General features: G+C 40.1%; 1 long non-coding RNA gene across 1 annotated transcript; it reads left to right on the top strand.

The window, feature by feature from the left end:
- Positions 1–4,439: 4,439 nt before the first annotated feature.
- LOC118598859 lies at positions 4,440–9,756 on the top strand. The gene is made up of 2 exons (XR_004948041.1): positions 4,440–4,572; positions 8,615–9,756. It is a non-coding gene; the product is annotated as an uncharacterized LOC118598859 (long non-coding RNA).
- The last annotated feature ends 215 nt before the right edge of the window (positions 9,757–9,971 follow it).

Here is a 9,971-nt window from a genome sequence, read left to right on the forward strand (position 1 = left end):
TCTTCATTCTCTGCAAAATGTTTTAACATTGTGATGAAAAATTTCCTTTTAACATCAAAATGTGGGCTAACAACCAGCTTCAGCTACATCTGACTTTTAAGGTGTGATGGATAAATAAAGAAAAACAAAATGACGCAACTGGTATTTTCTAAATATAATATAAACATGAATCCATTGTGTCAGTAACTTTATTATCTTCGTATGTGAAACAGTCGATAGTCTGTTGCTGCGTATTAGACAGAGCTAATTCTGCTACGTGAGAACAACTGTCTCAATAATTCTGTATGTCGAGGAAGACTCCCAGTTTTATTTGTTAACAGCAGCTTTTTTGTTTTTTGAAGTCAAAGGCTCTTATTTGGTTTCTTATTTGGTTTCTTATTTGGTTTCCTAACTGACTCTTTTCTCTGATTTCTGTTTTATTGTTTGGTTTTTGTATTTAGCTTTGAGCTACTAGCTTAGCAATCAAGTTAGCCATGCTAGTTAGCTGCTTTAAGTCACGTGACTTAGATGGTTGTGAACAGAATCTGGAAGTCTTTCAAAATAAAAGCTTCAGGATCAGAAAATATATTAAAAGGAAACAATTAGAGTTTGTGCATTGATTTATTATTATTTTTTTTTGTCTGCGGCCCGGTACAGAGTGACCCATGGACCAGTGCCGGTCAACAGTCTGGGGGTTGGGGACCAATGCAGTAGACTTCCATAGCAATTCCTACAAATTAAAATAACTATTTAATTGAATGTTGACGTTTTTGGACCTTTTGGAGGTAGCTAACGTACCTGGAGAAAACCTACATGACGACAGACAGAACAGCCCACGGCGTAAATATAACCTTGCCACAAGGCAAAACCTGCAAAGAATCTGAAATCATTTTCAGACAAACATATCACAGGGCAAAATGAAAACTTGTTTTCACTCATTTGCACAATTAATCACTTTGTTAACGTGTACCACATGAAAAAAAAAAAAACGTCTGCATGACAATAATCCACAGGAAATAAATCTGTTGCGTATCTCTGTGTTTGAGATGCTAGCTCTCTTTTATTTGTTCTTCTCTCTGTGGATTTGACATGTAAGCATACCGTGTTAGATCTGAGCCAAGGATGGGAGCTAATGAGCTGAAGCAGATCCAGAGACTCGGTGTTCACAGTGTTCAGCGGCAGCCACATTAAAGGCGGGGTGGTTACATCTTCTGCAGGGGCATCTCTCCTTTGCTTTTGTGTCGGTTTGATTCAGGCTTGAACACAACACGTAAAGAGCGCTGTAATCAGGGAATTGTTCCGGTAAGGTTCTTTATTCTCTGATTACAGCAGCAGAACAAGCAGGACTCCTGCTCAGAGCAGTCTCAGAGATGAAAGACGGAGGGTTTATAGTCATGTATGTATACTGTATACTGCCAGCTTCCCCTGACAGTATACCTCCAGACAGTTGCTGACTTTGGAGCAATACAGAGCGGTGAGATCCCAACCTCCCACTGAATCCAGAGACAAAGGTGCTACAGTTTGGATCCACTGTGAAGAAAGTGATAACATGTGGTGATTATGTTCTTTAAGCTGTTATGGCCTCAAGAAAAAACAACTTCACTTTTGATCATCTTTTTACATCTTTTCATCAATTTTCAAAGCGGTCTTTGAATTATGATTATGCTGTTTTCATCCAAAATCCCAAAAATCTGTGTCATAGTATCTGCAGAGTAGAGTTGCCACAAACGACGATATTAATTGTTGACTAATCACTGGTTATTTTACGATTAGTCGACTAATCAGGCTATGTGTAAACTCTGCATATAAAACACACATCTTAACCATCATTAGCTTTAAACTTGAAGTGTTTAAGCTATATATTACCTATAAATAAAGACAATTAATACAATAATTGATCAAACCTTTAATGAATTGAACAGCTTCTTTCCTTCATTTGTTTCTGGCATCAAAACAAGACTTAAATTGAAGGAACTGTATTCAGCTTCACTACACTCTGACTGTACGAAGCTCTTGCTCATTGTCAGGAAAGTTAGCATGTCTTGCAGAAAGACTTGATCTCTTTTGAGCACGGCAGAGAAATGTTGCTCAGATGGGGTAGAGGCTACAGAGAAAACGTTTAGCTAATTTAGCTTCTGTTTGTGCTAATGTTAGCTAGCTTACCTAGACGACGATCCCTGTTCAGCGTTTTCATACTCAGTCACAATTTGCTTCCTCATCAGGTGTATCGGCGTAGTGCTACCATGGAACACAAGTTCTGCCTGGCAGAAAATTGCATTGGACACTTGAAAAAGTATACACTTATATTTTATTTATACGTTTAATATTCCAAGGTCCATTTGCGTGTTATGGTACCCAAGTCTTCCTGTAGCTTCCTGTGACATCACTGCTGACTCAGATTAGCATTACTGACTCGCATGTGCCAAAGTCAATGGAAGAGTGCTTTAGAAATAAAATAAAAAAATTAAAATAGATGACTAATCGTAAACATAGTTGTTACTAATCAACTAATTGTGACAGCCCTGCTGCAGAGCAGCAGTACTTTACTAGAGTTGTGGACAGGACTGTTGGAGCAAGGTGAGCCCAGCCTACCTTCCCATCATCCATCTGTTTACATGCTCTCCCACTGTCTTACAGCCTCAACAACCCCAACATAGCATTACAGGTGCAACAAAATACATCAGAGATATCCAGATGGCAGCTCGGACAAGGAAAACAAAGATGTATTTGTCTACGAGTGCATACACTCAGAAATGCAGTTTTAACCTTAATCTTTACATGTCCTCCATCATGAGAAAAAAATGCCACAGGAACATGTTAAAAACACCATTTTCATTGGAGTGGGTCTTCAGAAGGCGAACAAACAGCATCCAAAACATGGTTACACAACAGCTACACAAAGAAAACAGTCACTCAAGATAAACCAGACTATTTGTGGGCGATGTTTCTTTGCTTTGTGATTCAAATTGAAGACTTGAAAAAGGTCTGTAAATGCCAAATAACTAATACTTGCAAAAGATATTACAGTTTTAAAGGTTAAAAAAATGTTTGAGTTTCATGTTAAGAGTGTTAGGTTTCAGACAAGTGGCAGACAAATGTTGCGTATGTGATTTGGCATCTTAAGTGTAATGTGCAGACATGAGTGTTTCAATTACTTCTTAGTACCGACCATTTCTTCATTATTTCCTACTCGTTCAAGCATTAAAACCCAAGTGCCACCGTAATCACGGCTCACAAACGTCTTAATTTAATTTTAGGGCGTTAAAAATTCTATGTTTTAAGGAGGCTGCTTAAGGCAGAACAACCCAAAAATAAAACAAGCAGAGCAACAAAAGCAGCTCCAGTCTCTTTTACATGTTTGATGGCATTTGATTGAAAGTGAAAGCAACAAGTGCATAATTATCTGTCTAATTAAGCTGCCAAAACACAAGCACAGAGCCTGAGCACCTCTGAAACTCAGAGTGCACCATTCATTAACATGTGCAATAAGCTTATTAATCATCTAACAGCCAATTAGCACACTGTTACCATTTGCAGTGGGTGTGTAAATAAATTCCTGGGTTAATTTCTTCCTCTGATAATAAAGGGAACATTATGAAAATTAGCTCTGTGACTATGTAAATGATCTATGTCGTTAATTGCACAGCAGCAATAGATGTTTGCCGTGGACCGAGCTGATGATGCAACAAATGTTTCCCAAGCTGTTAGAGAAATTAAACGGGTAGCTGTTGATTCCCTGGAGAAACCCGTGAGCTGCAATAATGACATTTACCCAGCCTGTGGCACGCTGATAACGACAGTGTTGCTGCTTGGCAGGAGGCCAGCGGGAGGTGAGGGGGACGGTGTGGGGTTGGCAATCAAATCGGAGGAAAACAGCAGCCCCTTCACCATGCACTCCCACCACCACTTACACACACTGACCAGACCAAAAAAAAGAAACAACCTCCTAAGGCTTAAGTACTAAATCAGCCCTTGTATTACCCAGTGGTTATTAATAATAATTGCTTTCTAATAAGGGCTGTGCCATTACCAAATTACCTCTCCACTGAAATGCAGCCACAGCAGACATGCTGTTATTGTTAATGGAATCAAATGACATTCACTTGACCAAACTAACCTATGCACACACACACACACACACACTGAAACTTCCTAGAAAACAACTGATGACCATGCACTGCTAATGGAATTAAATGTATAATGTATTACGGCTGTCAAAAGGATGTCATCATCATGTGTGCATACATTAAACAGCTCGGCCTGCACATCTGAGGGGAGATTTCGCCTTAGTAAATGTTGAAGCTTCACACGTATGCACATATTTGTCGACTGTTTACCACTGGATGTCCGCCACCCAAATTTGGAGCCAAATGTCAAAGTGGTGCAAATCCCAAGAGAATCAGAGAAAAAATATGGCGTTCAAAAATTCATAATTGGAAGCCCCTCCCCCTGTCGGAGCAACAGCATTTGCACCCGAAATCATCAGCCAGAAGAGCTCGAGGATTTTAAGGTTTTTTTTTTCTTTGACATACTGCTTATGTGATTAGCTGATTCACAGACAAAAACTGTATTTCACCGTCTTCTTCTCCAGAGGTAAACAGATTCAGTTTCACAAATTTGAACATTTCTTAGTTAAAACTATTAACGTTTTCTGTCAAATTTTAAGCTCGTCTTGCACTTTAAACTGTCAGACAGTTACAGTTTATTTGCATTTAAAGGCCGATAGTTCTGAGAAGTTTTTGAAATATCATTTTTGAGAGGGTTTCCTAAAGTTTAGGAAATTTCCGCATCCAGTTTGGGATTATTTTTGGCCCCAGTTGTTTGTGACCAGAGGCCCCTCGCAAATGCTTCAAATCTCGCTCCGGTCTTTATTCAGGTATATTATAGACTTGATGTCATACAATTCCAGCCGGCCACAAGCCGTAATTTCATCATTTCTCTAACATGGAGGAGTGAATCAGAAGGGACACCATCCATGCGTCATAACTACGTGTGCATGGGAGAATTTTGAACACAAAATGTGTATTTACATAGACTTTCCATTAAAAGTGGTCATTTCAACTTGACTTATTACTGAAGTCATAGAGAACTTTGCTTTTAAGGGACCAAAGGAAGTTGGGTTCTGCTTGCTGTCGCTTGAATCCCTCCATAAATCCTTAAAGACTTGTGATAACTGCTTTCAGCCGGTCTAAACAGTGCGTGTCAGGTGAAAAAGTAGAGGCCAATGTAGATAGAATGAATGAGGGATTTCACTTCCTGCGATGTGGAATAACGTATATAACATATATGCCTGTTTTGGGCTTCTGTGTTCAAAGCTTTAATTCACTTGTATCTGCGCACAGTTTTAAGACCACTTTTGGGCTCATCCATCGAACACACATTGAAAGTTAAACCAGGATGAACTTTGACTTATCAGGAACTCAACTTTGATAGTCATGTTTGGGTGGCGTCCTTCTTTATTTCACGGAAGCGTTAACAGTTTGAACATTGATCACAGAAAAGAAATTAATAATTGCGGTTTGAGCCCAGCAGGAATTATATGACCCCTTGACTGAATCTGAATTGCTACCTTACCCCTACGGCTTCTCTGTACTCCTACATTCATCCCTGCAAGCGGAGAGATATGGAAAAAATAGTGTCTTCATATTTGGACGTTATTTGGATGTTTTGATGTCATCAATAGACACCGGTCATCTACGTTAGCGCATTCCTGCAAACTACTAGAAAATACACAACATTAGTTTTATGACTTTCATAATTTTCCATCAGTTTTTGTGCTTGATTGCTCTTAAATACATGCAGATAACATCAGCCAAAATAGAAACCATTAAAAATATGCTCAAATATTACCTCCAAATTTGGTAGGATATTATAAATGTCTGTTTTAATTTGAGAACGATCTAAGAAAGAAAAAGGAAAATAGAAAGGTAGGACATTTTTTAAATAAATGTTGTACATTATTCCGTTGAAATTGTTTCGGTTAACTTTTATTATTTATGTAAAATTGCTTTAAACAATGTTCAGTTCTTCGTTATGTCGATCTATACCCCTAAACTGGAAGTAACATTACACACAGTCGGGGATGTCGCCGTTTGGTCTGACGTCACCGTGAAAAGGTTCTATTGGAGCAATAGGAAGGAGCCGTAGGGGTAGGGAAGCAATTCAGAGTACACCCGTCCTTGAGCAAGATTCACAAGATTTGCAACATTTGGCTCCAATCCTCTTCCAGCTGTAGCGAAAGTTGGATACCGAAAGTCCGGCGTGAACGCCATATGCTAAATGAATGTCACATGACCGGTTACTAATAGCATCAGAGTGAGATCTGGCCCAAGAACATTAAAGTGTTAATCTACAGACCTGAGACTGTAGATATGATTATATACATAAAAAAACAAACATTTAAGTATGGTTGGAAAAAACTGTCAAAACGTTCTCTCCAAGAACAAACAAAAATTTTACAAAAGTCAAACAATCCAAAAAACCCAACAAAAGAAATTGACTCTGATGGATTACAGCCCCCAAATTATGTTATGCTCCTCAATCCGATAGACACTAAAAAGGGCCGTAACGGTTAGGTCTTTATGTTCAGCTGCTCTGAACACATTTTTCTTTTCTTTTCTGACTTGAAGTTGCTTCCTTTCCCTTTTGTAGTCCATCTATTTACCACACATGTAACAGCCTATCAAAACTTTCCAAACCCCCTCCTAAATATAACACCAGACTCAAAGGAGCACTTACCGGGGCCCAATCCTCAGGAATCAATAACAACAGGCAGGGCATACAGTTTCAAACAAGAAAAACAGTGGGAGATAAGAGCGCGAGTGGAAGAGAAAGGAAAGGTGGGTCAATACAAGCGCTCGGGTTTAAGGGATGTGGGCTCAGCCATGAAAACCCACACGCTGCGCCCCGACATGCTGCTGCTCTCTGACATGGATATAAGCACCACTTTCAGTCGGCTGCAGATGCCGGGGATGAAACCATCTTCCTGACAAAAATAAGAAAAGTCACAGGTGAACAGCAAGGCAGCAGCAGCCTGGAGGAAGACTCTGCGTGAGCGTCCCCAGCCCGGTGCTGCCGGAGAGCACAGGTTCATGATGATAATTCTTCCGGACTGTCCATCAAAATTGATGAAAATTCAAATAGCACCGCTAGCAGATGATTAGAAAGGCATTTGCCGTCCTCATAATACAAATGTCACAGTCTTGCCAGCATAAAAATGACAGGGCACGGCCACCCGACTGAGCTAATGGAGAGCGCTTTTCTAGTAAGTGAAGCCGTCGCCTCTCCGGGGTCTGTCAATGTCAGGGCCGCATGGATCGCATCATTTCCTGTGCCAGCAGGGTGAGCTGGCTGGAGACACCACAAAGTATCGATCTGTCTGTAATCACACAAGCAGTTTTGGCTTCAGAAAAACTTCACCCAGAAGTGCTTAGCTTGGAGAACAGGATCAAGTATCTGTGCAGGACTGAAGTCATGAAAGAACGGTGATGCTGAGAAGCTCTGTGAGAGAAAAGGAAGAGCAGGCAAATATTGACGTGTGTTGTTTGTCATCTACAATGGTGGCCTGAAGCTAGAGGGAACACAAAAACAACAAAGCGCCACGGTTGAATCTTTTAGCACGCAAGCCGATAATCAATCCTGTCTCATTTTTAGGTCAATCAATAATGGATTTCTCTGAAATCTTAAAGGGATAAAAAAAAAGAAATCAAAGACAGAAATACAGTCCCCCTCGGATGAAAAACATGTTTTTTTTTAGTTTTTAACATGTATGTGTGGCATTTTTCTTATGAAAGAGAACAAATATAATAAGAAATTATTTCGTTTTTGTATTTACGAGTATTTCTCCTTTTAAAGGGCTGAGAATGCTGGGAAATCTCCACGGAGCTTCTTGATGTGACCACAGAAATGTGAACGGCGGCTCATTTGACCGCAATTATGAACAATTGTAAATAAATGAAAGTTCAATCCTGGAAGCTTTTCACTTACTCGTCTGAGCTGACATCGATACGATACGGCTGGACATTTTCATGTAGCAGCGGTGGAGATTTACGCTAGCGAGACACGGAGCTACCATAATCAGACAGGGGGGTTGGATCAGGGGCGGAGCTCCAAAAGCCACGCCCCGATTTTTGAAACAGAGGCTTCAGATCAACATGAAAAATGACTTTTTAAGGGATTTTGATGAAAAACTTCATAACTATAGTTAAAAACACTACTGGGGATGTTTTTTAATAAAAAAAATACTGAGATAATAACTGAACTAAATAAATTAAATCTAATTTTGTTTAATTTAAAGGCAAAAAGTGGAGTTTTGACTAACCACGAATGCTTGACTGATCGCACCTGCACCTTAGGATGAAGACAGACACTCAGCTGACAGAAAAATATCAAAGGGAGCAGGTGAGGAGGTGTGAACTGCAGCATCCTCTCAGGAGAGAGGTGGTCATTTCTGCTCCGAATCTTTTTTTTTTTGGCACAGTTACATCAAAGTATGTCCAAGTCAGGCCGAGTCTCAAAATGACAGCTAAAATGAAAAATAACAAAAAACCTTTATTATTTACTATTTATTTGCCCTAAATAACCAATCCAAGATATTTTAAGGCCTGTAAATTGGTGTAAATGATGTCTCTTCCAGGATATTCCCTCTGCTGCTTGGATGTACGGTGCACAGCAGATGTGCAGAGGAGCAGCTGCCTGCAGACAGAGCTGTCTGCTGCTCTACAGCTGCTATCAAACAGCTCACCATGACTCCTTCTAGCTTCCAGCAACCAACCTGCATACATCCTCCCAGTTGCCATGGAAATGGAGACTGGCATGAGTAGCACCCAGCCAGTCAAAGACATCAGAGCAGCAGAAGGAACATGAGACTACCGCTGGTGAAAGTGATTTATTGAGCGTGTGTTCAAAGTCCATCTAACTATGACAAGCCTGTAAGGACGCCACAAGTTAAAATACTGGTTGAAGGAGCTACAGTCCATTACAGTGCATGTATTAGATTTTAATAAACAAAAGACAACATTTTTTATTGAAATAAAATAAAAATATTTCATACAAAATTAATATTAAACTCCTACATGCTGTATTTGTACAAACAGTTCTTTAATAATTGACTTTTCAGCTTTTAGAACCTTTTTCTCTTGTCGATTTGCCTTTTAGCGACTGAAAAACTCACCAGGCACCGAGCCAAGCCGCACTGAGCAACACCTTTCCCTGAATTATAACTTTCAACTAACCTTCAAACCCTAGTGCATAATTTTAATCCTATTTTTATATCAATAAGTCAAGCCAGGCAATTATCTTTTCTCTGCATGCTCTGCTGTCAGAGAGGAGAATAATAGCATTTCCTCTTGTGAGAAGGGTACGAAGAAAGAGAGGAGACAGAGTCGGGGAGGGAAAAAAAAGCAGAAAAAGAGACTGAAGATGCTATCTAAAGACATTAATGCAGCAATGAATTATTCAGTAATGACTACAAGATCTGTCATGAAAAAAAGGAGAAATCTGCTAACATCTGCACTGTGTTTCTAAAGGGGGCTGAGCAGTGCAGGGCATTGATGCCAGAACGCCTCTGAAGATAAACATGACAAATTGGCAGATCATCTGTTCAATTAGGGTAGCAGAGCAGGTGCGCCGGTGAGGTGGCTGTGCCACAGGATGACACACTTATTAAGCCAAACCAGAGGCATGATGGGAATACCTTGTTTGCGTGACAGTGATTTAGAGCGATGCACCAGAAAGATACCACACAGAAAAAAAACAACACCAACATGAAAAAAAGAAGCAAAAAGCGAAAGCATATTCCCCTTGGTACTCATTAAAATTCGACTCCAGACGGCACCCTGCCCCTCTCCCCCTCTGTTTCACCACTTCATCCTTCTGCTTTTGGTGCCTCAGCTGCCTGACTGGACCTTCTAGGATCATTTCTTATTAATCCATAAAGCATACTACCCTGGTGATTGGATTGAAGGGAGCAGCAGAGCAGTAATGCACGAGAT

The sequence above is a fragment of the Oryzias melastigma genome, linkage group LG6 (genome assembly GCF_002922805.2).
Source record: "Oryzias melastigma strain HK-1 linkage group LG6, ASM292280v2, whole genome shotgun sequence".
In the NCBI taxonomy this organism is placed as follows: Eukaryota; Metazoa; Chordata; class Actinopteri; order Beloniformes; family Adrianichthyidae; genus Oryzias; species Oryzias melastigma.